A 27,181-nucleotide genomic window follows, 5' to 3' on the forward strand; every position below is an offset into this window, starting at 1 on the left:
TTTGAGATGTTGATTATCTTTTCCCCAATTCAATGTTCAAAATGGAACCCTGCTTATAGTTTCCAAATCACTTTATAAAGTTGGTCAACCGCTGATAGCTCATCTTTTTATTTGAGAATTTCTGTTCACCTTGTTGAATCAGGTTGGATCTCTGGTGCAATGGATAGCGGCTTGGGGTTCTAGGCGAATGTAGAGAAAGCATTCAAAGTCTTTGGGTTGGAATACTAGCTGGGTCAGTTTTATCCCTCCTTTATCTTATAACTAATTGAAACAGTAACAAACAATGCCTGCTTCTGCATAACCAGAGACATTTACCAAAACGGCAGTGAAAGAAAGTCTATTTAAACAGACACTGTTTGCTTTGAAAATGTTGCATAATCTATGCCCAAGAGTAAATTTCCAGTTATACTGCTGGACATGTAATTTAGTACCTAGTAATAGTATTTGGCCTTTTACTAATTTCACAATGTCAATTTAGAGACATGATTTCTAAGTCAGCCGAAAATGAGATAGAACGAATTTCAGGATTTAAAATAGATTACGTGTGCTGCTGAAATTTCAAATGCTTGAAATATCATTTAATTATTAAACTCTACATATTTGATTGCTAATATATGTAACCATATTAAGAATTAAAGTGTAGGTTGGTGTGCGTCCACATCATTTTTAGCTGATTTTTAGTTGCAGTGTTGCAGAGCCTGGATAGCTCAGTCGGTAGAGCATCAGACTTTTAATCTGAGGGTCCAGGGTTCAAGTCCCTGTTCAGGCGGTCGGCTACTTTAAAGAAAAAGTATTCTGATTGTACATTCTTTTTGTGTTCCACTGCATGATGAATAAGATATTCCATTACCAAAATTAAAAAAAAACGTCTTTCATGGATAAGTGAAAAACCCATCTGTCTCATATATCAGATGATGATACACTAAACTTAAGTTGTATGCAGACTTACCAACTGTATCATGTAGTTTGACACGGTGAATAACTTTTACCCAATTCAATATTCAAAATATAGCCATGGTTATAGTATCCAATGAACTTTATAAAGTTGATCAACAGCTCAAAGCTCATTATTTCATTTCTGAATATCTGTGCACCTCACTCAAGCAGATTGGCTCTGTGGCGCAATGGATAGCGCATTGGACTTCTAGGTGAATGTCAAGAAGGTATTCAAAGGCTGTGGGTTCGAATCCCACCAGAGTCAGTTTTATCCCTGTGTATTTCATAACTATTTAAAGAAGTTATAAGCGATGCATGCATGCTTCTGCTTCACCAAAATCATTTGCTAAAAAAGGTCAGTAAAAGGAAGTCTATTTTAAAGAGACACCGTTCAATTTGGGTAATCTATGCAGAAGAGGAAATTGTCAGCTGTACTGATGAAAATATAATTTACTCGGAAGTAAGATTTTGGGCCCTTCCTTAATTTTACCATGTCAATAAACACATATGAATTTGACGTCAGCAAAAAAATGAGATAGTAGCAACTTCAGGACTAAAAATAAGGTTACATTTACTGAAGAAATTTCAAATGCTTGAAATATCAATTCATTATTATATTCTAGTGTATTTGGTACCTTCTTCAGGTAACCATCTTAAGAAACATAGCGTTAGTTGGGACACTGCCAAATTTTGATTAGGTGATTTTGAGGTTTGCTGTATCAGAGCCTGGATAGCTCAGTCGGTAGAGCATCAGACTTTTAATCTGAGGGTCCAGGGTTCAAGTCCCTGTTCAGGCGGTTTGTTTAAAGAAAATGTACTCTAATGACATGCTCTTTTCAGGATCCAATGAACGAGTAGTCCCATTAGAGTAATTGCAAGTTACTCTTAATGGAGCCATTAAATACCCATCGGTCGTGTACCATTTGACAAGAGTTAAGAAGACTTACCGCAACGGTATCATGTCGTTTGAGATGTTGATTATCTTTTCCCCAATTCAATGTTCAAAATGGAACCCTGCTTATAGTTTCCAAATCACTTTATAAAGTTGGTCAACCGCTGATAGCTCATCTTTTTATTTGAGAATTTCTGTTCACCTTGTTGAATCAGGTTGGATCTCTGGTGCAATGGATAGCGGCTTGGGGTTCTAGGCGAATGTAGAGAAAGCATTCAAAGTCTTTGGGTTGGAATACTAGCTGGGTCAGTTTTATCCCTCCTTTATCTTATAACTAATTGAAACAGTAACAAACAATGCCTGCTTCTGCATAACCAGAGACATTTACCAAAACGGCAGTGAAAGAAAGTCTATTTAAACAGACACTGTTTGCTTTGAAAATGTTGCATAATCTATGCCCAAGAGTAAATTTCCAGTTATACTGCTGGACATGTAATTTAGTACCTAGTAATAGTATTTGGCCTTTTACTAATTTCACAATGTCAATTTAGAGACATGATTTCTAAGTCAGCCGAAAATGAGATAGAACGAATTTCAGGATTTAAAATAGATTACGTGTGCTGCTGAAATTTCAAATGCTTGAAATATCAATTAATTATTAAACTCTACATATTTGATTGCTAATATATGTAACCATATTAAGAATTAAAGTGTAGGTTGGTGTGCGTCCACATCATTTTTAGCTGATTTTTAGTTGCAGTGTTGCAGAGCCTGGATAGCTCAGTCGGTAGAGCATCAGACTTTTAATCTGAGGGTCCAGGGTTCAAGTCCCTGTTCAGGCGGTCGGCTACTTTAAAGAAAAAGTATTCTGATTGTACATTCTTTTTGTGTTCCACTGCATGATGAATAAGATATTCCATTACCAAAATTAAAAAAAAACGTCTTTCATGGAGAAGTGAAAAACCCATCTGTCTCATATATCAGATGATGATACACTAAACTTAAGTTGTATGCAGACTTACCAACTGTATCATGTAGTTTGACACGGTGAATAACTTTTACCCAATTCAATATTCAAAATATAGCCATGGTTATAGTATCCAATGAACTTTATAAAGTTGATCAACAGCTCAAAGCTCATTATTTCATTTCTGAATATCTGTGCACCTCACTCAAGCAGATTGGCTCTGTGGCGCAATGGATAGCGCATTGGACTTCTAGGTGAATGTCAAGAAGGTATTCAAAGGCTGTGGGTTCGAATCCCACCAGAGTCAGTTTTATCCCTGTGTATTTCATAACTATTTAAAGAAGTTATAAGCGATGCATGCATGCTTCTGCTTCACCAAAATCATTTGCTAAAAAAGGTCAGTAAAAGGAAGTCTATTTTAAAGAGACACCGTTCAATTTGGGTAATCTATGCAGAAGAGGAAATTGTCAGCTGTACTGATGAAAATATAATTTACTCGGAAGTAAGATTTTGGGCCCTTCCTTAATTTTACCATGTCAATAAACACATATGAATTTGACGTCAGCAAAAAAATGAGATAGTAGCAACTTCAGGACTAAAAATAAGGTTACATTTACTGAAGAAATTTCAAATGCTTGAAATATCAATTCATTATTATATTCTAGTGTATTTGGTACCTTCTTCAGGTAACCATCTTAAGAAACATAGCGTTAGTTGGGACACTGCCAAATTTTGATTAGGTGATTTTGAGGTTTGCTGTATCAGAGCCTGGATAGCTCAGTCGGTAGAGCATCAGACTTTTAATCTGAGGGTCCAGGGTTCAAGTCCCTGTTCAGGCGGTTTGTTTAAAGAAAATGTACTCTAATGACATGCTCTTTTCAGGATCCAATGAACGAGTAGTCCCATTAGAGTAATTGCAAGTTACTCTTAATGGAGCCATTAAATACCCATCGGTCGTGTACCATTTGACAAGAGTTAAGAAGACTTACCGCAACGGTATCATGTCGTTTGAGATGTTGATTATCTTTTCCCCAATTCAATGTTCAAAATGGAACCCTGCTTATAGTTTCCAAATCACTTTATAAAGTTGGTCAACCGCTGATAGCTCATCTTTTTATTTGAGAATTTCTGTTCACCTTGTTGAATCAGGTTGGATCTCTGGTGCAATGGATAGCGGCTTGGGGTTCTAGGCGAATGTAGAGAAAGCATTCAAAGTCTTTGGGTTGGAATACTAGCTGGGTCAGTTTTATCCCTCCTTTATCTTATAACTAATTGAAACAGTAACAAACAATGCCTGCTTCTGCATAACCAGAGACATTTACCAAAACGGCAGTGAAAGAAAGTCTATTTAAACAGACACTGTTTGCTTTGAAAATGTTGCATAATCTATGCCCAAGAGTAAATTTCCAGTTATACTGCTGGACATGTAATTTAGTACCTAGTAATAGTATTTGGCCTTTTACTAATTTCACAATGTCAATTTAGAGACATGATTTCTAAGTCAGCCGAAAATGAGATAGAACGAATTTCAGGATTTAAAATAGATTACGTGTGCTGCTGAAATTTCAAATGCTTGAAATATCAATTAATTATTAAACTCTACATATTTGATTGCTAATATATGTAACCATATTAAGAATTAAAGTGTAGGTTGGTGTGCGTCCACATCATTTTTAGCTGATTTTTAGTTGCAGTGTTGCAGAGCCTGGATAGCTCAGTCGGTAGAGCATCAGACTTTTAATCTGAGGGTCCAGGGTTCAAGTCCCTGTTCAGGCGGTCGGCTACTTTAAAGAAAAAGAATTCTGATTGTACATTCTTTTTGTGTTCCACTGCATGATGAATAAGATATTCCATTACCAAAATTAAAAAAAAACGTCTTTCATGGAGAAGTGAAAAACCCATCTGTCTCATATATCAGATGACGATACACTAAACTTAAGTTTTATGCAGACTTACCAACTGTATCATGTAGTTTGACACGGTGAATAACTTTTACCCAATTCAATATTCAAAATATAGCCATGGTTATAGTATCCAATGAACTTTATAAAGTTGATCAACAGCTCAAAGCTCATTATTTCATTTCTGAATATCCGTGCACCTCACTCAAGCAGATTGGCTCTGTGGCGCAATGGATAGCGCATTGGACTTCTAGGTGAATGTCAAGAAGGTATTCAAAGGCTGTGGGTTCGAATCCCACCAGAGTCAGTTTTATCCCTGTTTATTTCATAACTATTTAAAGAAGTTATAAGCGATGCATGCATGCTTCTGCTTCACCAAAATCATTTGCTAAAAAAGGTCAGTAAAAGGAAGTCTATTTTAAAGAGACACTGTTCAATTTGGGTAATCTATGCAGAAGAGGAAATTGTCAGCTGTACTGATGAAAATATAATTTACTCGGAAGTAAGATTTTGGGCCCTTCCTTAATTTTACCATGTCAATAAACACATATGAATTTGACGTCAGCAAAAAAATGAGATAGTAGCAACTTCAGGACTAAAAATAAGGTTACATTTACTGAAGAAATTTCAAATGCTTGAAATATCAATTCATTATTATATTCTAGTGTATTTGGTACCTTCTTCAGGTAACCATCTTAAGAAACATAGCGTTAGTTGGGACGCTGCCAAATTTTGATTAGGTGATTTTGAGGTTTGCTGTATCAGAGCCTGGATAGCTCAGTCGGTAGAGCATCAGACTTTTAATCTGAGGGTCCAGGGTTCAAGTCCCCGTTCAGGCGGTAGGCTACTTCAAAGAAAAAGTATTCTGATTGTACATTCTTTTTGTGTTCCACTGCATGATGAATAAGATATTCCATTACCAAAATTAAAAAAAAATGTCTTTCATGGAGAAGTGAAAAACCCATCTGTCTCATATATCAGATGATGATACACTAAACTTAAGTTGTATGCAGACTTACCAACTGTATCATGTAGTTTGACACGGTGAATAACTTTTACCCAATTCAATATTCAAAATATAGCCATGGTTATAGTATCCAATGAACTTTATAAAGTTGATCAACAGCTCAAAGCTCATTATTTCATTTCTGAATATCTGTGCACCTCACTCAAGCAGATTGGCTCTGTGGCGCAATGGATAGCGCATTGGACTTCTAGGTGAATGTCAAGAAGGTATTCAAAGGCTGTGGGTTCGAATCCCACCAGAGTCAGTTTTATCCCTGTTTATTTCATAACTATTTAAAGAAGTTATAAGCGATGCATGCATGCTTCTGCTTCACCAAAATCATTTGCTAAAAAAGGTCAGTAAAAGGAAGTCTATTTTAAAGAGACACCGTTCAATTTGGGTAATCTATGCAGAAGAGGAAATTGTCAGCTGTACTGATGAAAATATAATTTACTCGGAAGTAAGATTTTGGGCCCTTCCTTAATTTTACCATGTCAATAAACACATATGAATTTGACGTCAGCAAAAAAATGAGATAGTAGCAACTTCAGGACTAAAAATAAGGTTACATTTACTGAAGAAATTTCAAATGCTTGAAATATCAATTCATTATTATATTCTAGTGTATTTGGTACCTTCTTCAGGTAACCATCTTAAGAAACATAGCGTTAGTTGGGACACTGCCAAATTTTGATTAGGTGATTTTGAGGTTTGCTGTATCAGAGCCTGGATAGCTCAGTCGGTAGAGCATCAGACTTTTAATCTGAGGGTCCAGGGTTCAAGTCCCTGTTCAGGCGGTTTGTTTAAAGAAAATGTACTCTAATGACATGCTCTTTTCAGGATCCAATGAACGAGTAGTCCCATTAGAGTAATTGCAAGTTACTCTTAATGGAGCCATTAAATACCCATCGGTCGTGTACCATTTGACAAGAGTTAAGAAGACTTACCGCAACGGTATCATGTCGTTTGAGATGTTGATTATCTTTTCCCCAATTCAATGTTCAAAATGGAACCCTGCTTATAGTTTCCAAATCACTTTATAAAGTTGGTCAACCGCTGATAGCTCATCTTTTTATTTGAGAATTTCTGTTCACCTTGTTGAATCAGGTTGGATCTCTGGTGCAATGGATAGCGGCTTGGGGTTCTAGGCGAATGTAGAGAAAGCATTCAAAGTCTTTGGGTTGGAATACTAGCTGGGTCAGTTTTATCCCTCCTTTATCTTATAACTAATTGAAACAGTAACAAACAATGCCTGCTTCTGCATAACCAGAGACATTTACCAAAACGGCAGTGAAAGAAAGTCTATTTAAACAGACACTGTTTGCTTTGAAAATGTTGCATAATCTATGCCCAAGAGTAAATTTCCAGTTATACTGCTGGACATGTAATTTAGTACCTAGTAATAGTATTTGGCCTTTTACTAATTTCACAATGTCAATTTAGAGACATGATTTCTAAGTCAGCCGAAAATGAGATAGAACGAATTTCAGGATTTAAAATAGATTACGTGTGCTGCTGAAATTTCAAATGCTTGAAATATCAATTAATTATTAAACTCTACATATTTGATTGCTAATATATGTAACCATATTAAGAATTAAAGTGTAGGTTGGTGTGCGTCCACATCATTTTTAGCTGATTTTTAGTTGCAGTGTTGCAGAGCCTGGATAGCTCAGTCGGTAGAGCATCAGACTTTTAATCTGAGGGTCCAGGGTTCAAGTCCCTGTTCAGGCGGTCGGCTACTTTAAAGAAAAAGTATTCTGATTGTACATTCTTTTTGTGTTCCACTGCATGATGAATAAGATATTCCATTACCAAAATTAAAAAAAAACGTCTTTCATGGAGAAGTGAAAAACCCATCTGTCTCATATATCAGATGACGATACACTAAACTTAAGTTTTATGCAGACTTACCAACTGTATCATGTAGTTTGACACGGTGAATAACTTTTACCCAATTCAATATTCAAAATATAGCCATGGTTATAGTATCCAATGAACTTTATAAAGTTGATCAACAGCTCAAAGCTCATTATTTCATTTCTGAATATCTGTGCACCTCACTCAAGCAGATTGGCTCTGTGGCGCAATGGATAGCGCATTGGACTTCTAGGTGAATGTCAAGAAGGTATTCAAAGGCTGTGGGTTCGAATCCCACCAGAGTCAGTTTTATCCCTGTTTATTTCATAACTATTTAAAGAAGTTATAAGCGATGCATGCATGCTTCTGCTTCACCAAAATCATTTGCTAAAAAAGGTCAGTAAAAGGAAGTCTATTTTAAAGAGACACCGTTCAATTTGGGTAATCTATGCAGAAGAGGAAATTGTCAGCTGTACTGATGAAAATATAATTTACTCGGAAGTAAGATTTTGGGCCCTTCCTTAATTTTACCATGTCAATAAACACATATGAATTTGACGTCAGCAAAAAAATGAGATAGTAGCAACTTCAGGACTAAAAATAAGGTTACATTTACTGAAGAAATTTCAAATGCTTGAAATATCAATTCATTATTATATTCTAGTGTATTTGGTACCTTCTTCAGGTAACCATCTTAAGAAACATAGCGTTAGTTGGGACGCTGCCAAATTTTGATTAGGTGATTTTGAGGTTTGCTGTATCAGAGCCTGGATAGCTCAGTCGGTAGAGCATCAGACTTTTAATCTGAGGGTCCAGGGTTCAAGTCCCCGTTCAGGCGGTAGGCTACTTTAAAGAAAAAGTATTCTGATTGTACATTCTTTTTGTGTTCCACTGCATGATGAATAAGATATTCCATTACCAAAATTAAAAAAAAATGTCTTTCATGGAGAAGTGAAAAACCCATCTGTCTCATATATCAGATGATGATACACTAAACTTAAGTTGTATGCAGACTTACCAACTGTATCATGTAGTTTGACACGGTGAATAACTTTTACCCAATTCAATATTCAAAATATAGCCATGGTTATAGTATCCAATGAACTTTATAAAGTTGATCAACAGCTCAAAGCTCATTATTTCATTTCTGAATATCTGTGCACCTCACTCAAGCAGATTGGCTCTGTGGCGCAATGGATAGCGCAATGGACTTCTAGGTGAATGTCAAGAAGGTATTCAAAGGCTGTGGGTTCGAATCCCACCAGAGTCAGTTTTATCCCTGTGTATTTCATAACTATTTAAAGAAGTTATAAGCGATGCATGCATGCTTCTGCTTCACCAAAATCATTTGCTAAAAAAGGTCAGTAAAAGGAAGTCTATTTTAAAGAGACACCGTTCAATTTGGGTAATCTATGCAGAAGAGGAAATTGTCAGCTGTACTGATGAAAATATAATTTACTCGGAAGTAAGATTTTGGGCCCTTCCTTAATTTTACCATGTCAATAAACACATATGAATTTGACGTCAGCAAAAAAATGAGATAGTAGCAACTTCAGGACTAAAAATAAGGTTACATTTACTGAAGAAATTTCAAATGCTTGAAATATCAATTCATTATTATATTCTAGTGTATTTGGTACCTTCTTCAGGTAACCATCTTAAGAAACATAGCGTTAGTTGGGACACTGCCAAATTTTGATTAGGTGATTTTGAGGTTTGCTGTATCAGAGCCTGGATAGCTCAGTCGGTAGAGCATCAGACTTTTAATCTGAGGGTCCAGGGTTCAAGTCCCTGTTCAGGCGGTTTGTTTAAAGAAAATGTACTCTAATGACATTCTCTTTTCAGGATCCAATGAACGAGTAGTCCCATTAGAGTAATTGCAAGTTACTCTTAATGGAGCCATTAAATACCCATCGGTCGTGTACCATTTGACAAGAGTTAAGAAGACTTACCGCAACGGTATCATGTCGTTTGAGATGTTGATTATCTTTTCCCCAATTCAATGTTCAAAATGGAACCCTGCTTATAGTTTCCAAATCACTTTATAAAGTTGGTCAACCGCTGATAGCTCATCTTTTTATTTGAGAATTTCTGTTCACCTTGTTGAATCAGGTTGGATCTCTGGTGCAATGGATAGCGGCTTGGGGTTCTAGGCGAATGTAGAGAAAGCATTCAAAGTCTTTGGGTTGGAATACTAGCTGGGTCAGTTTTATCCCTCCTTTATCTTATAACTAATTGAAACAGTAACAAACAATGCCTGCTTCTGCATAACCAGAGACATTTACCAAAACGGCAGTGAAAGAAAGTCTATTTAAACAGACACTGTTTGCTTTGAAAATGTTGCATAATCTATGCCCAAGAGTAAATTTCCAGTTATACTGCTGGACATGTAATTTAGTACCTAGTAATAGTATTTGGCCTTTTACTAATTTCACAATGTCAATTTAGAGACATGATTTCTAAGTCAGCCGAAAATGAGATAGAACGAATTTCAGGATTTAAAATAGATTACGTGTGCTGCTGAAATTTCAAATGCTTGAAATATCAATTAATTATTAAACTCTACATATTTGATTGCTAATATATGTAACCATATTAAGAATTAAAGTGTAGGTTGGTGTGCGTCCACATCATTTTTAGCTGATTTTTAGTTGCAGTGTTGCAGAGCCTGGATAGCTCAGTCGGTAGAGCATCAGACTTTTAATCTGAGGGTCCAGGGTTCAAGTCCCTGTTCAGGCGGTCGGCTACTTTAAAGAAAAAGTATTCTGATTGTACATTCTTTTTGTGTTCCACTGCATGATGAATAAGATATTCCATTACCAAAATTAAAAAAAAACGTCTTTCATGGAGAAGTGAAAAACCCATCTGTCTCATATATCAGATGACGATACACTAAACTTAAGTTTTATGCAGACTTACCAACTGTATCATGTAGTTTGACACGGTGAATAACTTTTACCCAATTCAATATTCAAAATATAGCCATGGTTATAGTATCCAATGAACTTTATAAAGTTGATCAACAGCTCAAAGCTCATTATTTCATTTCTGAATATCTGTGCACCTCACTCAAGCAGATTGGCTCTGTGGCGCAATGGATAGCGCATTGGACTTCTAGGTGAATGTCAAGAAGGTATTCAAAGGCTGTGGGTTCGAATCCCACCAGAGTCAGTTTTATCCCTGTTTATTTCATAACTATTTAAAGAAGTTATAAGCGATGCATGCATGCTTCTGCTTCACCAAAATCATTTGCTAAAAAAGGTCAGTAAAAGGAAGTCTATTTTAAAGAGACACCGTTCAATTTGGGTAATCTATGCAGAAGAGGAAATTGTCAGCTGTACTGATGAAAATATAATTTACTCGGAAGTAAGATTTTGGGCCCTTCCTTAATTTTACCATGTCAATAAACACATATGAATTTGACGTCAGCAAAAAAATGAGATAGTAGCAACTTCAGGACTAAAAATAAGGTTACATTTACTGAAGAAATTTCAAATGCTTGAAATATCAATTCATTATTATATTCTAGTGTATTTGGTACCTTCTTCAGGTAACCATCTTAAGAAACATAGCGTTAGTTGGGACGCTGCCAAATTTTGATTAGGTGATTTTGAGGTTTGCTGTATCAGAGCCTGGATAGCTCAGTCGGTAGAGCATCAGACTTTTAATCTGAGGGTCCAGGGTTCAAGTCCCCGTTCAGGCGGTAGGCTACTTTAAAGAAAAAGTATTCTGATTGTACATTCTTTTTGTGTTCCACTGCATGATGAATAAGATATTCCATTACCAAAATTAAAAAAAAATGTCTTTCATGGAGAAGTGAAAAACCCATCTGTCTCATATATCAGATGATGATACACTAAACTTAAGTTGTATGCAGACTTACCAACTGTATCATGTAGTTTGACACGGTGAATAACTTTTACCCAATTCAATATTCAAAATATAGCCATGGTTATAGTATCCAATGAACTTTATAAAGTTGATCAACAGCTCAAAGCTCATTATTTCATTTCTGAATATCTGTGCACCTCACTCAAGCAGATTGGCTCTGTGGCGCAATGGATAGCGCAATGGACTTCTAGGTGAATGTCAAGAAGGTATTCAAAGGCTGTGGGTTCGAATCCCACCAGAGTCAGTTTTATCCCTGTGTATTTCATAACTATTTAAAGAAGTTATAAGCGATGCATGCATGCTTCTGCTTCACCAAAATCATTTGCTAAAAAAGGTCAGTAAAAGGAAGTCTATTTTAAAGAGACACCGTTCAATTTGGGTAATCTATGCAGAAGAGGAAATTGTCAGCTGTACTGATGAAAATATAATTTACTCGGAAGTAAGATTTTGGGCCCTTCCTTAATTTTACCATGTCAATAAACACATATGAATTTGACGTCAGCAAAAAAATGAGATAGTAGCAACTTCAGGACTAAAAATAAGGTTACATTTACTGAAGAAATTTCAAATGCTTGAAATATCAATTCATTATTATATTCTAGTGTATTTGGTACCTTCTTCAGGTAACCATCTTAAGAAACATAGCGTTAGTTGGGACACTGCCAAATTTTGATTAGGTGATTTTGAGGTTTGCTGTATCAGAGCCTGGATAGCTCAGTCGGTAGAGCATCAGACTTTTAATCTGAGGGTCCAGGGTTCAAGTCCCTGTTCAGGCGGTTTGTTTAAAGAAAATGTACTCTAATGACATTCTCTTTTCAGGATCCAATGAACGAGTAGTCCCATTAGAGTAATTGCAAGTTACTCTTAATGGAGCCATTAAATACCCATCGGTCGTGTACCATTTGACAAGAGTTAAGAAGACTTACCGCAACGGTATCATGTCGTTTGAGATGTTGATTATCTTTTCCCCAATTCAATGTTCAAAATGGAACCCTGCTTATAGTTTCCAAATCACTTTATAAAGTTGGTCAACCGCTGATAGCTCATCTTTTTATTTGAGAATTTCTGTTCACCTTGTTGAATCAGGTTGGATCTCTGGTGCAATGGATAGCGGCTTGGGGTTCTAGGCGAATGTAGAGAAAGCATTCAAAGTCTTTGGGTTGGAATACTAGCTGGGTCAGTTTTATCCCTCCTTTATCTTATAACTAATTGAAACAGTAACAAACAATGCCTGCTTCTGCATAACCAGAGACATTTACCAAAACGGCAGTGAAAGAAAGTCTATTTAAACAGACACTGTTTGCTTTGAAAATGTTGCATAATCTATGCCCAAGAGTAAATTTCCAGTTATACTGCTGGACATGTAATTTAGTACCTAGTAATAGTATTTGGCCTTTTACTAATTTCACAATGTCAATTTAGAGACATGATTTCTAAGTCAGCCGAAAATGAGATAGAACGAATTTCAGGATTTAAAATAGATTACGTGTGCTGCTGAAATTTCAAATGCTTGAAATATCAATTAATTATTAAACTCTACATATTTGATTGCTAATATATGTAACCATATTAAGAATTAAAGTGTAGGTTGGTGTGCGTCCACATCATTTTTAGCTGATTTTTAGTTGCAGTGTTGCAGAGCCTGGATAGCTCAGTCGGTAGAGCATCAGACTTTTAATCTGAGGGTCCAGGGTTCAAGTCCCTGTTCAGGCGGTCGGCTACTTTAAAGAAAAAGTATTCTGATTGTACATTCTTTTTGTGTTCCACTGCATGATGAATAAGATATTCCATTACCAAAATTAAAAAAAAACGTCTTTCATGGAGAAGTGAAAAACCCATCTGTCTCATATATCAGATGACGATACACTAAACTTAAGTTTTATGCAGACTTACCAACTGTATCATGTAGTTTGACACGGTGAATAACTTTTACCCAATTCAATATTCAAAATATAGCCATGGTTATAGTATCCAATGAACTTTATAAAGTTGATCAACAGCTCAAAGCTCATTATTTCATTTCTGAATATCTGTGCACCTCACTCAAGCAGATTGGCTCTGTGGCGCAATGGATAGCGCATTGGACTTCTAGGTGAATGTCAAGAAGGTATTCAAAGGCTGTGGGTTCGAATCCCACCAGAGTCAGTTTTATCCCTGTTTATTTCATAACTATTTAAAGAAGTTATAAGCGATGCATGCATGCTTCTGCTTCACCAAAATCATTTGCTAAAAAAGGTCAGTAAAAGGAAGTCTATTTTAAAGAGACACCGTTCAATTTGGGTAATCTATGCAGAAGAGGAAATTGTCAGCTGTACTGATGAAAATATAATTTACTCGGAAGTAAGATTTTGGGCCCTTCCTTAATTTTACCATGTCAATAAACACATATGAATTTGACGTCAGCAAAAAAATGAGATAGTAGCAACTTCAGGACTAAAAATAAGGTTACATTTACTGAAGAAATTTCAAATGCTTGAAATATCAATTCATTATTATATTCTAGTGTATTTGGTACCTTCTTCAGGTAACCATCTTAAGAAACATAGCGTTAGTTGGGACGCTGCCAAATTTTGATTAGGTGATTTTGAGGTTTGCTGTATCAGAGCCTGGATAGCTCAGTCGGTAGAGCATCAGACTTTTAATCTGAGGGTCCAGGGTTCAAGTCCCCGTTCAGGCGGTAGGCTACTTTAAAGAAAAAGTATTCTGATTGTACATTCTTTTTGTGTTCCACTGCATGATGAATAAGATATTCCATTACCAAAATTAAAAAAAAATGTCTTTCATGGAGAAGTGAAAAACCCATCTGTCTCATATATCAGATGATGATACACTAAACTTAAGTTGTATGCAGACTTACCAACTGTATCATGTAGTTTGACACGGTGAATAACTTTTACCCAATTCAATATTCAAAATATAGCCATGGTTATAGTATCCAATGAACTTTATAAAGTTGATCAACAGCTCAAAGCTCATTATTTCATTTCTGAATATCTGTGCACCTCACTCAAGCAGATTGGCTCTGTGGCGCAATGGATAGCGCAATGGACTTCTAGGTGAATGTCAAGAAGGTATTCAAAGGCTGTGGGTTCGAATCCCACCAGAGTCAGTTTTATCCCTGTGTATTTCATAACTATTTAAAGAAGTTATAAGCGATGCATGCATGCTTCTGCTTCACCAAAATCATTTGCTAAAAAAGGTCAGTAAAAGGAAGTCTATTTTAAAGAGACACCGTTCAATTTGGGTAATCTATGCAGAAGAGGAAATTGTCAGCTGTACTGATGAAAATATAATTTACTCGGAAGTAAGATTTTGGGCCCTTCCTTAATTTTACCATGTCAATAAACACATATGAATTTGACGTCAGCAAAAAAATGAGATAGTAGCAACTTCAGGACTAAAAATAAGGTTACATTTACTGAAGAAATTTCAAATGCTTGAAATATCAATTCATTATTATATTCTAGTGTATTTGGTACCTTCTTCAGGTAACCATCTTAAGAAACATAGCGTTAGTTGGGACACTGCCAAATTTTGATTAGGTGATTTTGAGGTTTGCTGTATCAGAGCCTGGATAGCTCAGTCGGTAGAGCATCAGACTTTTAATCTGAGGGTCCAGGGTTCAAGTCCCTGTTCAGGCGGTTTGTTTAAAGAAAATGTACTCTAATGACATTCTCTTTTCAGGATCCAATGAACGAGTAGTCCCATTAGAGTAATTGCAAGTTACTCTTAATGGAGCCATTAAATACCCATCGGTCGTGTACCATTTGACAAGAGTTAAGAAGACTTACCGCAACGGTATCATGTCGTTTGAGATGTTGATTATCTTTTCCCCAATTCAATGTTCAAAATGGAACCCTGCTTATAGTTTCCAAATCACTTTATAAAGTTGGTCAACCGCTGATAGCTCATCTTTTTATTTGAGAATTTCTGTTCACCTTGTTGAATCAGGTTGGATCTCTGGTGCAATGGATAGCGGCTTGGGGTTCTAGGCGAATGTAGAGAAAGCATTCAAAGTCTTTGGGTTGGAATACTAGCTGGGTCAGTTTTATCCCTCCTTTATCTTATAACTAATTGAAACAGTAACAAACAATGCCTGCTTCTGCATAACCAGAGACATTTACCAAAACGGCAGTGAAAGAAAGTCTATTTAAACAGACACTGTTTGCTTTGAAAATGTTGCATAATCTATGCCCAAGAGTAAATTTCCAGTTATACTGCTGGACATGTAATTTAGTACCTAGTAATAGTATTTGGCCTTTTACTAATTTCACAATGTCAATTTAGAGACATGATTTCTAAGTCAGCCGAAAATGAGATAGAACGAATTTCAGGATTTAAAATAGATTACGTGTGCTGCTGAAATTTCAAATGCTTGAAATATCAATTAATTATTAAACTCTACATATTTGATTGCTAATATATGTAACCATATTAAGAATTAAAGTGTAGGTTGGTGTGCGTCCACATCATTTTTAGCTGATTTTTAGTTGCAGTGTTGCAGAGCCTGGATAGCTCAGTCGGTAGAGCATCAGACTTTTAATCTGAGGGTCCAGGGTTCAAGTCCCTGTTCAGGCGGTCGGCTACTTTAAAGAAAAAGTATTCTGATTGTACATTCTTTTTGTGTTCCACTGCATGATGAATAAGATATTCCATTACCAAAATTAAAAAAAAACGTCTTTCATGGAGAAGTGAAAAACCCATCTGTCTCATATATCAGATGACGATACACTAAACTTAAGTTTTATGCAGACTTACCAACTGTATCATGTAGTTTGACACGGTGAATAACTTTTACCCAATTCAATATTCAAAATATAGCCATGGTTATAGTATCCAATGAACTTTATAAAGTTGATCAACAGCTCAAAGCTCATTATTTCATTTCTGAATATCTGTGCACCTCACTCAAGCAGATTGGCTCTGTGGCGCAATGGATAGCGCATTGGACTTCTAGGTGAATGTCAAGAAGGTATTCAAAGGCTGTGGGTTCGAATCCCACCAGAGTCAGTTTTATCCCTGTTTATTTCATAACTATTTAAAGAAGTTATAAGCGATGCATGCATGCTTCTGCTTCACCAAAATCATTTGCTAAAAAAGGTCAGTAAAAGGAAGTCTATTTTAAAGAGACACCGTTCAATTTGGGTAATCTATGCAGAAGAGGAAATTGTCAGCTGTACTGATGAAAATATAATTTACTCGGAAGTAAGATTTTGGGCCCTTCCTTAATTTTACCATGTCAATAAACACATATGAATTTGACGTCAGCAAAAAAATGAGATAGTAGCAACTTCAGGACTAAAAATAAGGTTACATTTACTGAAGAAATTTCAAATGCTTGAAATATCAATTCATTATTATATTCTAGTGTATTTGGTACCTTCTTCAGGTAACCATCTTAAGAAACATAGCGTTAGTTGGGACGCTGCCAAATTTTGATTAGGTGATTTTGAGGTTTGCTGTATCAGAGCCTGGATAGCTCAGTCGGTAGAGCATCAGACTTTTAATCTGAGGGTCCAGGGTTCAAGTCCCCGTTCAGGCGGTAGGCTACTTTAAAGAAAAAGTATTCTGATTGTACATTCTTTTTGTGTTCCACTGCATGATGAATAAGATATTCCATTACCAAAATTAAAAAAAAATGTCTTTCATGGAGAAGTGAAAAACCCATCTGTCTCATATATCAGATGATGATACACTAAACTTAAGTTGTATGCAGACTTACCAACTGTATCATGTAGTTTGACACGGTGAATAACTTTTACCCAATTCAATATTCAAAATATAGCCATGGTTATAGTATCCAATGAACTTTATAAAGTTGATCAACAGCTCAAAGCTCATTATTTCATTTCTGAATATCTGTGCACCTCACTCAAGCAGATTGGCTCTGTGGCGCAATGGATAGCGCAATGGACTTCTAGGTGAATGTCAAGAAGGTATTCAAAGGCTGTGGGTTCGAATCCCACCAGAGTCAGTTTTATCCCTGTGTATTTCATAACTATTTAAAGAAGTTATAAGCGATGCATGCATGCTTCTGCTTCACCAAAATCATTTGCTAAAAAAGGTCAGTAAAAGGAAGTCTATTTTAAAGAGACACCGTTCAATTTGGGTAATCTATGCAGAAGAGGAAATTGTCAGCTGTACTGATGAAAATATAATTTACTCGGAAGTAAGATTTTGGGCCCTTCCTTAATTTTACCATGTCAATAAACACATATGAATTTGACGTCAGCAAAAAAATGAGATAGTAGCAACTTCAGGACTAAAAATAAGGTTACATTTACTGAAGAAATTTCAAATGCTTGAAATATCAATTCATTATTATATTCTAGTGTATTTGGTACCTTCTTCAGGTAACCATCTTAAGAAACATAGCGTTAGTTGGGACACTGCCAAATTTTGATTAGGTGATTTTGAGGTTTGCTGTATCAGAGCCTGGATAGCTCAGTCGGTAGAGCATCAGACTTTTAATCTGAGGGTCCAGGGTTCAAGTCCCTGTTCAGGCGGTTTGTTTAAAGAAAATGTACTCTAATGACATTCTCTTTTCAGGATCCAATGAACGAGTAGTCCCATTAGAGTAATTGCAAGTTACTCTTAATGGAGCCATTAAATACCCATCGGTCGTGTACCATTTGACAAGAGTTAAGAAGACTTACCGCAACGGTATCATGTCGTTTGAGATGTTGATTATCTTTTCCCCAATTCAATGTTCAAAATGGAACCCTGCTTATAGTTTCCAAATCACTTTATAAAGTTGGTCAACCGCTGATAGCTCATCTTTTTATTTGAGAATTTCTGTTCACCTTGTTGAATCAGGTTGGATCTCTGGTGCAATGGATAGCGGCTTGGGGTTCTAGGCGAATGTAGAGAAAGCATTCAAAGTCTTTGGGTTGGAATACTAGCTGGGTCAGTTTTATCCCTCCTTTATCTTATAACTAATTGAAACAGTAACAAACAATGCCTGCTTCTGCATAACCAGAGACATTTACCAAAACGGCAGTGAAAGAAAGTCTATTTAAACAGACACTGTTTGCTTTGAAAATGTTGCATAATCTATGCCCAAGAGTAAATTTCCAGTTATACTGCTGGACATGTAATTTAGTACCTAGTAATAGTATTTGGCCTTTTACTAATTTCACAATGTCAATTTAGAGACATGATTTCTAAGTCAGCCGAAAATGAGATAGAACGAATTTCAGGATTTAAAATAGATTACGTGTGCTGCTGAAATTTCAAATGCTTGAAATATCAATTAATTATTAAACTCTACATATTTGATTGCTAATATATGTAACCATATTAAGAATTAAAGTGTAGGTTGGTGTGCGTCCACATCATTTTTAGCTGATTTTTAGTTGCAGTGTTGCAGAGCCTGGATAGCTCAGTCGGTAGAGCATCAGACTTTTAATCTGAGGGTCCAGGGTTCAAGTCCCTGTTCAGGCGGTTGGCTACTTTAAAGAAAAAGTATTCTGATTGTACATTCTTTTTGTGTTCCACTGCATGATGAATAAGATATTCCATTACCAAAATTAAAAAAAAACGTCTTTCATGGAGAAGTGAAAAACCCATCTGTCTCATATATCAGATGATGATACACTAAACTTAAGTTGTATGCAGACTTACCAACTGTATCATGTAGTTTGACACGGTGAATAACTTTTACCCAATTCAATATTCAAAATATAGCCATGGTTATAGTATCCAATGAACTTTATAAAGTTGATCAACAGCTCAAAGCTCATTATTTCATTTCTGAATATCTGTGCACCTCACTCAAGCAGATTGGCTCTGTGGCGCACTGGATAGCGCATTGGACTTCTAGGTGAATGTCAAGAAGGTATTCAAAGGCTGTGGGTTCGAATCCCACCAGAGTCAGTTTTATCCCTGTGTATTTCATAACTATTTAAAGAAGTTATAAGCGATGCATGCATGCTTCTGCTTCACCAAAATCATTTGCTAAAAAAGGTCAGTAAAAGGAAGTCTATTTTAAAGAGACACCGTTCAATTTGGGTAATCTATGCAGAAGAGGAAATTGTCAGCTGTACTGATGAAAATATAATTTACTCGGAAGTAAGATTTTGGGCCCTTCCTTAATTTTACCATGTCAATAAACACATATGAATTTGACGTCAGCAAAAAAATGAGATAGTAGCAACTTCAGGACTAAAAATAAGGTTACATTTACTGAAGAAATTTCAAATGCTTGAAATATCAATTCATTATTATATTCTAGTGTATTTGGTACCTTCTTCAGGTAACCATCTTAAGAAACATAGCGTTAGTTGGGACGCTGCCAAATTTTGATTAGGTGATTTTGAGGTTTGCTGTATCAGAGCCTGGATAGCTCAGTCGGTAGAGCATCAGACTTTTAATCTGAGGGTCCAGGGTTCAAGTCCCTGTTCAGGCGGTTTGTTTAAAGAAAATGTACTCTAATGACATGCTCTTTTCAGGATCCAATGAACGAGTAGTCCCATTAGAGTAATTGCAAGTTACTCTTAATGGAGCCATTAAATACCCATCGGTCGTGTACCATTTGACAAGAGTTAAGAAGACTTACCGCAACGGTATCATGTCGTTTGAGATGTTGATTATCTTTTCCCCAATTCAATGTTCAAAATGGAACCCTGCTTATAGTTTCCAAATCACTTTATAAAGTTGGTCAACCGCTGATAGCTCATCTTTTTATTTGAGAATTTCTGTTCACCTTGTTGAATCAGGTTGGATCTCTGGTGCAATGGATAGCGGCTTGGGGTTCTAGGCGAATGTAGAGAAAGCATTCAAAGTCTTTGGGTTGGAATACTAGCTGGGTCAGTTTTATCCCTCCTTTATCTTATAACTAATTGAAACAGTAACAAACAATGCCTGCTTCTGCATAACCAGAGACATTTACCAAAACGGCAGTGAAAGAAAGTCTATTTAAACAGACACTGTTTGCTTTGAAAATGTTGCATAATCTATGCCCAAGAGTAAATTTCCAGTTATACTGCTGGACATGTAATTTAGTACCTAGTAATAGTATTTGGCCTTTTACTAATTTCACAATGTCAATTTAGAGACATGATTTCTAAGTCAGCCGAAAATGAGATAGAACGAATTTCAGGATTTAAAATAGATTACGTGTGCTGCTGAAATTTCAAATGCTTGAAATATCAATTAATTATTAAACTCTACATATTTGATTGCTAATATATGTAACCATATTAAGAATTAAAGTGTAGGTTGGTGTGCGTCCACATCATTTTTAGCTGATTTTTAGTTGCAGTGTTGCAGAGCCTGGATAGCTCAGTCGGTAGAGCATCAGACTTTTAATCTGAGGGTCCAGGGTTCAAGTCCCTGTTCAGGCGGTCGGCTACTTTAAAGAAAAAGTATTCTGATTGTACATTCTTTTTGTGTTCCACTGCATGATGAATAAGATATTCCATTACCAAAATTAAAAAAAAACGTCTTTCATGGAGAAGTGAAAAACCCATCTGTCTCATATATCAGATGACGATACACTAAACTTAAGTTGTATGCAGACTTACCAACTGTATCATGTAGTTTGACACGGTGAATAACTTTTACCCAATTCAATATTCAAAATATAGCCATGGTTATAGTATCCAATGAACTTTATAAAGTTGATCAACAGCTCAAAGCTCATTATTTCATTTCTGAATATCTGTGCACCTCACTCAAGCAGATTGGCTCTGTGGCGCACTGGATAGCGCATTGGACTTCTAGGTGAATGTCAAGAAGGTATTCAAAGGCTGTGGGTTCGAATCCCACCAGAGTCAGTTTTATCCCTGTGTATTTCATAACTATTTAAAGAAGTTATAAGCGATGCATGCATGCTTCTGCTTCACCAAAATCATTTGCTAAAAAAGGTCAGTAAAAGGAAGTCTATTTTAAAGAGACACCGTTCAATTTGGGTAATCTATGCAGAAGAGGAAATTGTCAGCTGTACTGATGAAAATATAATTTACTCGGAAGTAAGATTTTGGGCCCTTCCTTAATTTTACCATGTCAATAAACACATATGAATTTGACGTCAGCAAAAAAATGAGATAGTAGCAACTTCAGGACTAAAAATAAGGTTACATTTACTGAAGAAATTTCAAATGCTTGAAATATCAATTCATTATTATATTCTAGTGTATTTGGTACCTTCTTCAGGTAACCATCTTAAGAAACATAGCGTTAGTTGGGACGCTGCCAAATTTTGATTAGGTGATTTTGAGGTTTGCTGTATCAGAGCCTGGATAGCTCAGTCGGTAGAGCATCAGACTTTTAATCTGAGGGTCCAGGGTTCAAGTCCCCGTTCAGGCGGTAGGCTACTTTAAAGAAAAAGTATTCTGATTGTACATTCTTTTTGTGTTCCACTGCATGATGAATAAGATATTCCATTACCAAAATTAAAAAAAAATGTCTTTCATGGAGAAGTGAAAAACCCATCTGTCTCATATATCAGATGATGATACACTAAACTTAAGTTGTATGCAGACTTACCAACTGTATCATGTAGTTTGACACGGTGAATAACTTTTACCCAATTCAATATTCAAAATATAGCCATGGTTATAGTATCCAATGAACTTTATAAAGTTGATCAACAGCTCAAAGCTCATTATTTCATTTCTGAATATCTGTGCACCTCACTCAAGCAGATTGGCTCTGTGGCGCAATGGATAGCGCATTGGACTTCTAGGTGAATGTCAAGAAGGTATTCAAAGGCTGTGGGTTCGAATCCCACCAGAGTCAGTTTTATCCCTGTGTATTTCATAACTATTTAAAGAAGTTATAAGCGATGCATGCATGCTTCTGCTTCACCAAAATCATTTGCTAAAAAAGGTCAGTAAAAGGAAGTCTATTTTAAAGAGACACCGTTCAATTTGGGTAATCTATGCAGAAGAGGAAATTGTCAGCTGTACTGATGAAAATATAATTTACTCGGAAGTAAGATTTTGGGCCCTTCCTTAATTTTACCATGTCAATAAACACATATGAATTTGACGTCAGCAAAAAAATGAGATAGTAGCAACTTCAGGACTAAAAATAAGGTTACATTTACTGAAGAAATTTCAAATGCTTGAAATATCAATTCATTATTATATTCTAGTGTATTTGGTACCTTCTTCAGGTAACCATCTTAAGAAACATAGCGTTAGTTGGGACACTGCCAAATTTTGATTAGGTGATTTTGAGGTTTGCTGTATCAGAGCCTGGATAGCTCAGTCGGTAGAGCATCAGACTTTTAATCTGAGGGTCCAGGGTTCAAGTCCCTGTTCAGGCGGTTTGTTTAAAGAAAATGTACTCTAATGACATTCTCTTTTCAGGATCCAATGAACGAGTAGTCCCATTAGAGTAATTGCAAGTTACTCTTAATGGAGCCATTAAATACCCATCGGTCGTGTACCATTTGACAAGAGTTAAGAAGACTTACCGCAACGGTATCATGTCGTTTGAGATGTTGATTATCTTTTCCCCAATTCAATGTTCAAAATGGAACCCTGCTTATAGTTTCCAAATCACTTTATAAAGTTGGTCAACCGCTGATAGCTCATCTTTTTATTTGAGAATTTCTGTTCACCTTGTTGAATCAGGTTGGATCTCTGGTGCAATGGATAGCGGCTTGGGGTTCTAGGCGAATGTAGAGAAAGCATTCAAAGTCTTTGGGTTGGAATACTAGCTGGGTCAGTTTTATCCCTCCTTTATCTTATAACTAATTGAAACAGTAACAAACAATGCCTGCTTCTGCATAACCAGAGACATTTACCAAAACGGCAGTGAAAGAAAGTCTATTTAAACAGACACTGTTTGCTTTGAAAATGTTGCATAATCTATGCCCAAGAGTAAATTTCCAGTTATACTGCTGGACATGTAATTTAGTACCTAGTAATAGTATTTGGCCTTTTACTAATTTCACAATGTCAATTTAGAGACATGATTTCTAAGTCAGCCGAAAATGAGATAGAACGAATTTCAGGATTTAAAATAGATTACGTGTGCTGCTGAAATTTCAAATGCTTGAAATATCAATTAATTATTAAACTCTACATATTTGATTGCTAATATATGTAACCATATTAAGAATTAAAGTGTAGGTTGGTGTGCGTCCACATCATTTTTAGCTGATTTTTAGTTGCAGTGTTGCAGAGCCTGGATAGCTCAGTCGGTAGAGCATCAGACTTTTAATCTGAGGGTCCAGGGTTCAAGTCCCTGTTCAGGCGGTCGGCTACTTTAAAGAAAAAGTATTCTGATTGTACATTCTTTTTGTGTTCCACTGCATGATGAATAAGATATTCCATTACCAAAATTAAAAAAAAACGTCTTTCATGGATAAGTGAAAAACCCATCTGTCTCATATATCAGATGATGATACACTAAACTTAAGTTGTATGCAGACTTACCAACTGTATCATGTAGTTTGACACGGTGAATAACTTTTACCCAATTCAATATTCAAAATATAGCCATGGTTATAGTATCCAATGAACTTTATAAAGTTGATCAACAGCTCAAAGCTCATTATTTCATTTCTGAATATCTGTGCACCTCACTCAAGCAGATTGGCTCTGTGGCGCAATGGATAGCGCATTGGACTTCTAGGTGAATGTCAAGAAGGTATTCAAAGGCTGTGGGTTCGAATCCCACCAGAGTCAGTTTTATCCCTGTGTATTTCATAACTATTTAAAGAAGTTATAAGCGATGCATGCATGCTTCTGCTTCACCAAAATCATTTGCTAAAAAAGGTCAGTAAAAGGAAGTCTATTTTAAAGAGACACCGTTCAATTTGGGTAATCTATGCAGAAGAGGAAATTGTCAGCTGTACTGATGAAAATATAATTTACTCGGAAGTAAGATTTTGGGCCCTTCCTTAATTTTACCATGTCAATAAACACATATGAATTTGACGTCAGCAAAAAAATGAGATAGTAGCAACTTCAGGACTAAAAATAAGGTTACATTTACTGAAGAAATTTCAAATGCTTGAAATATCAATTCATTATTATATTCTAGTGTATTTGGTACCTTCTTCAGGTAACCATCTTAAGAAACATAGCGTTAGTTGGGACACTGCCAAATTTTGATTAGGTGATTTTGAGGTTTGCTGTATCAGAGCCTGGATAGCTCAGTCGGTAGAGCATCAGACTTTTAATCTGAGGGTCCAGGGTTCAAGTCCCTGTTCAGGCGGTTTGTTTAAAGAAAATGTACTCTAATGACATTCTCTTTTCAGGATCCAATGAACGAGTAGTCCCATTAGAGTAATTGCAAGTTACTCTTAATGGAGCCATTAAATACCCATCGGTCGTGTACCATTTGACAAGAGTTAAGAAGACTTACCGCAACGGTATCATGTCGTTTGAGATGTTGATTATCTTTTCCCCAATTCAATGTTCAAAATGGAACCCTGCTTATAGTTTCCAAATCACTTTATAAAGTTGGTCAACCGCTGATAGCTCATCTTTTTATTTGAGAATTTCTGTTCACCTTGTTGAATCAGGTTGGATCTCTGGTGCAATGGATAGCGGCTTGGGGTTCTAGGCGAATGTAGAGAAAGCATTCAAAGTCTTTGGGTTGGAATACTAGCTGGGTCAGTTTTATCCCTCCTTTATCTTATAACTAATTGAAACAGTAACAAACAATGCCTGCTTCTGCATAACCAGAGACATTTACCAAAACGGCAGTGAAAGAAAGTCTATTTAAACAGACACTGTTTGCTTTGAAAATGTTGCATAATCTATGCCCAAGAGTAAATTTCCAGTTATACTGCTGGACATGTAATTTAGTACCTAGTAATAGTATTTGGCCTTTTACTAATTTCACAATGTCAATTTAGAGACATGATTTCTAAGTCAGCCGAAAATGAGATAGAACGAATTTCAGGATTTAAAATAGATTACGTGTGCTGCTGAAATTTCAAATGCTTGAAATATCAATTAATTATTAAACTCTACATATTTGATTGCTAATATATGTAACCATATTAAGAATTAAAGTGTAGGTTGGTGTGCGTCCACATCATTTTTAGCTGATTTTTAGTTGCAGTGTTGCAGAGCCTGGATAGCTCAGTCGGTAGAGCATCAGACTTTTAATCTGAGGGTCCAGGGTTCAAGTCCCTGTTCAGGCGGTCGGCTACTTTAAAGAAAAAGTATTCTGATTGTACATTCTTTTTGTGTTCCACTGCATGATGAATAAGATATTCCATTACCAAAATTAAAAAAAAACGTCTTTCATGGATAAGTGAAAAACCCATCTGTCTCATATATCAGATGATGATACACTAAACTTAAGTTGTATGCAGACTTACCAACTGTATCATGTAGTTTGACACGGTGAATAACTTTTACCCAATTCAATATTCAAAATATAGCCATGGTTATAGTATCCAATGAACTTTATAAAGTTGATCAACAGCTCAAAGCTCATTATTTCATTTCTGAATATCTGTGCACCTCATTCAAGCAGATTGGCTCTGTGGCGCAATGGATAGCGCATTGGACTTCTAGGTGAATGTCAAGAAGGTATTCAAAGGCTGTGGGTTCGAATCCCACCAGAGTCAGTTTTATCCCTGTGTATTTCATAACTATTTAAAGAAGTTATAAGCGATGCATGCATGCTTCTGCTTCACCAAAATCATTTGCTAAAAAAGGTCAGTAAAAGGAAGTCTATTTTAAAGAGACACCGTTCAATTTGGGTAATCTATGCAGAAGAGGAAATTGTCAGCTGTACTGATGAAAATATAATTTACTCGGAAGTAAGATTTTGGGCCCTTCCTTAATTTTACCATGTCAATAAACACATATGAATTTGACGTCAGCAAAAAAATGAGATAGTAGCAACTTCAGGACTAAAAATAAGGTTACATTTACTGAAGAAATTTCAAATGCTTGAAATATCAATTCATTATTATATTCTAGTGTATTTGGTACCTTCTTCAGGTAACCATCTTAAGAAACATAGCGTTAGTTGGGACACTGCCAAATTTTGATTAGGTGATTTTGAGGTTTGCTGTATCAGAGCCTGGATAGCTCAGTCGGTAGAGCATCAGACTTTTAATCTGAGGGTCCAGGGTTCAAGTCCCTGTTCAGGCGGTTTGTTTAAAGAAAATGTACTCTAATGACATGCTCTTTTCAGGATCCAATGAACGAGTAGTCCCATTAGAGTAATTGCAAGTTACTCTTAATGGAGCCATTAAATACCCATCGGTCGTGTACCATTTGACAAGAGTTAAGAAGACTTACCGCAACGGTATCATGTCGTTTGAGATGTTGATTATCTTTTCCCCAATTCAATGTTCAAAATGGAACCCTGCTTATAGTTTCCAAATCACTTTATAAAGTTGGTCAACCGCTGATAGCTCATCTTTTTATTTGAGAATTTCTGTTCACCTTGTTGAATCAGGTTGGATCTCTGGTGCAATGGATAGCGGCTTGGGGTTCTAGGCGAATGTAGAGAAAGCATTCAAAGTCTTTGGGTTGGAATACTAGCTGGGTCAGTTTTATCCCTCCTTTATCTTATAACTAATTGAAACAGTAACAAACAATGCCTGCTTCTGCATAACCAGAGACATTTACCAAAACGGCAGTGAAAGAAAGTCTATTTAAACAGACACTGTTTGCTTTGAAAATGTTGCATAATCTATGCCCAAGAGTAAATTTCCAGTTATACTGCTGGACATGTAATTTAGTACCTAGTAATAGTATTTGGCCTTTTACTAATTTCACAATGTCAATTTAGAGACATGA

General features: G+C 36.1%; 39 non-coding genes across 39 annotated transcripts; all 39 read left to right on the forward strand.

Moving 5' to 3' along the window:
- Positions 1–696: 696 nt before the first annotated feature.
- TRNAK-UUU (transfer RNA lysine (anticodon UUU)) lies at positions 697–769 on the forward strand. Its single transcript has one exon. It is a non-coding gene; the product is annotated as a tRNA-Lys (tRNA).
- Positions 770–1,110: 341 nt separating this feature from the next.
- Positions 1,111–1,201, forward strand: TRNAR-UCU (transfer RNA arginine (anticodon UCU)). The gene is given in 2 exon segments: positions 1,111–1,147; positions 1,166–1,201. It is a non-coding gene; the product is annotated as a tRNA-Arg (tRNA).
- Positions 1,202–1,660: 459 nt separating this feature from the next.
- Positions 1,661–1,733, forward strand: TRNAK-UUU (transfer RNA lysine (anticodon UUU)). The gene has a single exon. It is a non-coding gene; the product is annotated as a tRNA-Lys (tRNA).
- An 864-nt stretch (positions 1,734–2,597) lies between these two features.
- On the forward strand, positions 2,598–2,670 carry TRNAK-UUU (transfer RNA lysine (anticodon UUU)). Its single transcript has one exon. It is a non-coding gene; the product is annotated as a tRNA-Lys (tRNA).
- Positions 2,671–3,011: 341 nt separating this feature from the next.
- TRNAR-UCU (transfer RNA arginine (anticodon UCU)) lies at positions 3,012–3,102 on the forward strand. Its single transcript is given in 2 exon segments — positions 3,012–3,048; positions 3,067–3,102. It is a non-coding gene; the product is annotated as a tRNA-Arg (tRNA).
- Positions 3,103–3,561: 459 nt separating this feature from the next.
- Positions 3,562–3,634, forward strand: TRNAK-UUU (transfer RNA lysine (anticodon UUU)). Its single transcript has one exon. It is a non-coding gene; the product is annotated as a tRNA-Lys (tRNA).
- Positions 3,635–4,498: 864 nt separating this feature from the next.
- Positions 4,499–4,571, forward strand: TRNAK-UUU (transfer RNA lysine (anticodon UUU)). The gene has a single exon. It is a non-coding gene; the product is annotated as a tRNA-Lys (tRNA).
- A 341-nt stretch (positions 4,572–4,912) lies between these two features.
- Positions 4,913–5,003, forward strand: TRNAR-UCU (transfer RNA arginine (anticodon UCU)). Its single transcript is given in 2 exon segments — positions 4,913–4,949; positions 4,968–5,003. It is a non-coding gene; the product is annotated as a tRNA-Arg (tRNA).
- An 873-nt stretch (positions 5,004–5,876) lies between these two features.
- On the forward strand, positions 5,877–5,967 carry TRNAR-UCU (transfer RNA arginine (anticodon UCU)). The gene is given in 2 exon segments: positions 5,877–5,913; positions 5,932–5,967. It is a non-coding gene; the product is annotated as a tRNA-Arg (tRNA).
- A 459-nt stretch (positions 5,968–6,426) lies between these two features.
- On the forward strand, positions 6,427–6,499 carry TRNAK-UUU (transfer RNA lysine (anticodon UUU)). The gene has a single exon. It is a non-coding gene; the product is annotated as a tRNA-Lys (tRNA).
- An 864-nt stretch (positions 6,500–7,363) lies between these two features.
- TRNAK-UUU (transfer RNA lysine (anticodon UUU)) lies at positions 7,364–7,436 on the forward strand. The gene has a single exon. It is a non-coding gene; the product is annotated as a tRNA-Lys (tRNA).
- A 341-nt stretch (positions 7,437–7,777) lies between these two features.
- On the forward strand, positions 7,778–7,868 carry TRNAR-UCU (transfer RNA arginine (anticodon UCU)). The gene is given in 2 exon segments: positions 7,778–7,814; positions 7,833–7,868. It is a non-coding gene; the product is annotated as a tRNA-Arg (tRNA).
- An 873-nt stretch (positions 7,869–8,741) lies between these two features.
- On the forward strand, positions 8,742–8,832 carry TRNAR-UCU (transfer RNA arginine (anticodon UCU)). Its single transcript is given in 2 exon segments — positions 8,742–8,778; positions 8,797–8,832. It is a non-coding gene; the product is annotated as a tRNA-Arg (tRNA).
- Positions 8,833–9,291: 459 nt separating this feature from the next.
- TRNAK-UUU (transfer RNA lysine (anticodon UUU)) lies at positions 9,292–9,364 on the forward strand. The gene has a single exon. It is a non-coding gene; the product is annotated as a tRNA-Lys (tRNA).
- An 864-nt stretch (positions 9,365–10,228) lies between these two features.
- On the forward strand, positions 10,229–10,301 carry TRNAK-UUU (transfer RNA lysine (anticodon UUU)). The gene has a single exon. It is a non-coding gene; the product is annotated as a tRNA-Lys (tRNA).
- Positions 10,302–10,642: 341 nt separating this feature from the next.
- On the forward strand, positions 10,643–10,733 carry TRNAR-UCU (transfer RNA arginine (anticodon UCU)). Its single transcript is given in 2 exon segments — positions 10,643–10,679; positions 10,698–10,733. It is a non-coding gene; the product is annotated as a tRNA-Arg (tRNA).
- Positions 10,734–11,606: 873 nt separating this feature from the next.
- TRNAR-UCU (transfer RNA arginine (anticodon UCU)) lies at positions 11,607–11,697 on the forward strand. Its single transcript is given in 2 exon segments — positions 11,607–11,643; positions 11,662–11,697. It is a non-coding gene; the product is annotated as a tRNA-Arg (tRNA).
- A 459-nt stretch (positions 11,698–12,156) lies between these two features.
- TRNAK-UUU (transfer RNA lysine (anticodon UUU)) lies at positions 12,157–12,229 on the forward strand. Its single transcript has one exon. It is a non-coding gene; the product is annotated as a tRNA-Lys (tRNA).
- Positions 12,230–13,093: 864 nt separating this feature from the next.
- On the forward strand, positions 13,094–13,166 carry TRNAK-UUU (transfer RNA lysine (anticodon UUU)). The gene has a single exon. It is a non-coding gene; the product is annotated as a tRNA-Lys (tRNA).
- A 341-nt stretch (positions 13,167–13,507) lies between these two features.
- Positions 13,508–13,598, forward strand: TRNAR-UCU (transfer RNA arginine (anticodon UCU)). The gene is given in 2 exon segments: positions 13,508–13,544; positions 13,563–13,598. It is a non-coding gene; the product is annotated as a tRNA-Arg (tRNA).
- Positions 13,599–14,471: 873 nt separating this feature from the next.
- Positions 14,472–14,562, forward strand: TRNAR-UCU (transfer RNA arginine (anticodon UCU)). The gene is given in 2 exon segments: positions 14,472–14,508; positions 14,527–14,562. It is a non-coding gene; the product is annotated as a tRNA-Arg (tRNA).
- A 459-nt stretch (positions 14,563–15,021) lies between these two features.
- On the forward strand, positions 15,022–15,094 carry TRNAK-UUU (transfer RNA lysine (anticodon UUU)). Its single transcript has one exon. It is a non-coding gene; the product is annotated as a tRNA-Lys (tRNA).
- An 864-nt stretch (positions 15,095–15,958) lies between these two features.
- TRNAK-UUU (transfer RNA lysine (anticodon UUU)) lies at positions 15,959–16,031 on the forward strand. Its single transcript has one exon. It is a non-coding gene; the product is annotated as a tRNA-Lys (tRNA).
- A 341-nt stretch (positions 16,032–16,372) lies between these two features.
- Positions 16,373–16,463, forward strand: TRNAR-UCU (transfer RNA arginine (anticodon UCU)). Its single transcript is given in 2 exon segments — positions 16,373–16,409; positions 16,428–16,463. It is a non-coding gene; the product is annotated as a tRNA-Arg (tRNA).
- Positions 16,464–17,336: 873 nt separating this feature from the next.
- TRNAR-UCU (transfer RNA arginine (anticodon UCU)) lies at positions 17,337–17,427 on the forward strand. The gene is given in 2 exon segments: positions 17,337–17,373; positions 17,392–17,427. It is a non-coding gene; the product is annotated as a tRNA-Arg (tRNA).
- A 459-nt stretch (positions 17,428–17,886) lies between these two features.
- Positions 17,887–17,959, forward strand: TRNAK-UUU (transfer RNA lysine (anticodon UUU)). Its single transcript has one exon. It is a non-coding gene; the product is annotated as a tRNA-Lys (tRNA).
- An 864-nt stretch (positions 17,960–18,823) lies between these two features.
- TRNAK-UUU (transfer RNA lysine (anticodon UUU)) lies at positions 18,824–18,896 on the forward strand. The gene has a single exon. It is a non-coding gene; the product is annotated as a tRNA-Lys (tRNA).
- A 341-nt stretch (positions 18,897–19,237) lies between these two features.
- On the forward strand, positions 19,238–19,328 carry TRNAR-UCU (transfer RNA arginine (anticodon UCU)). Its single transcript is given in 2 exon segments — positions 19,238–19,274; positions 19,293–19,328. It is a non-coding gene; the product is annotated as a tRNA-Arg (tRNA).
- Positions 19,329–19,787: 459 nt separating this feature from the next.
- TRNAK-UUU (transfer RNA lysine (anticodon UUU)) lies at positions 19,788–19,860 on the forward strand. The gene has a single exon. It is a non-coding gene; the product is annotated as a tRNA-Lys (tRNA).
- Positions 19,861–20,724: 864 nt separating this feature from the next.
- On the forward strand, positions 20,725–20,797 carry TRNAK-UUU (transfer RNA lysine (anticodon UUU)). Its single transcript has one exon. It is a non-coding gene; the product is annotated as a tRNA-Lys (tRNA).
- Positions 20,798–21,138: 341 nt separating this feature from the next.
- TRNAR-UCU (transfer RNA arginine (anticodon UCU)) lies at positions 21,139–21,229 on the forward strand. The gene is given in 2 exon segments: positions 21,139–21,175; positions 21,194–21,229. It is a non-coding gene; the product is annotated as a tRNA-Arg (tRNA).
- An 873-nt stretch (positions 21,230–22,102) lies between these two features.
- TRNAR-UCU (transfer RNA arginine (anticodon UCU)) lies at positions 22,103–22,193 on the forward strand. Its single transcript is given in 2 exon segments — positions 22,103–22,139; positions 22,158–22,193. It is a non-coding gene; the product is annotated as a tRNA-Arg (tRNA).
- A 459-nt stretch (positions 22,194–22,652) lies between these two features.
- Positions 22,653–22,725, forward strand: TRNAK-UUU (transfer RNA lysine (anticodon UUU)). Its single transcript has one exon. It is a non-coding gene; the product is annotated as a tRNA-Lys (tRNA).
- Positions 22,726–23,589: 864 nt separating this feature from the next.
- Positions 23,590–23,662, forward strand: TRNAK-UUU (transfer RNA lysine (anticodon UUU)). The gene has a single exon. It is a non-coding gene; the product is annotated as a tRNA-Lys (tRNA).
- A 341-nt stretch (positions 23,663–24,003) lies between these two features.
- TRNAR-UCU (transfer RNA arginine (anticodon UCU)) lies at positions 24,004–24,094 on the forward strand. The gene is given in 2 exon segments: positions 24,004–24,040; positions 24,059–24,094. It is a non-coding gene; the product is annotated as a tRNA-Arg (tRNA).
- Positions 24,095–24,553: 459 nt separating this feature from the next.
- On the forward strand, positions 24,554–24,626 carry TRNAK-UUU (transfer RNA lysine (anticodon UUU)). Its single transcript has one exon. It is a non-coding gene; the product is annotated as a tRNA-Lys (tRNA).
- An 864-nt stretch (positions 24,627–25,490) lies between these two features.
- On the forward strand, positions 25,491–25,563 carry TRNAK-UUU (transfer RNA lysine (anticodon UUU)). Its single transcript has one exon. It is a non-coding gene; the product is annotated as a tRNA-Lys (tRNA).
- Positions 25,564–25,904: 341 nt separating this feature from the next.
- On the forward strand, positions 25,905–25,995 carry TRNAR-UCU (transfer RNA arginine (anticodon UCU)). The gene is given in 2 exon segments: positions 25,905–25,941; positions 25,960–25,995. It is a non-coding gene; the product is annotated as a tRNA-Arg (tRNA).
- A 459-nt stretch (positions 25,996–26,454) lies between these two features.
- On the forward strand, positions 26,455–26,527 carry TRNAK-UUU (transfer RNA lysine (anticodon UUU)). Its single transcript has one exon. It is a non-coding gene; the product is annotated as a tRNA-Lys (tRNA).
- The last annotated feature ends 654 nt before the right edge of the window (positions 26,528–27,181 follow it).

Source organism: Triturus cristatus, chromosome 4_1 (assembly GCF_964204655.1).
Source record: "Triturus cristatus chromosome 4_1, aTriCri1.1, whole genome shotgun sequence".
NCBI classification, from domain to species: domain Eukaryota; kingdom Metazoa; phylum Chordata; class Amphibia; order Caudata; family Salamandridae; genus Triturus; species Triturus cristatus.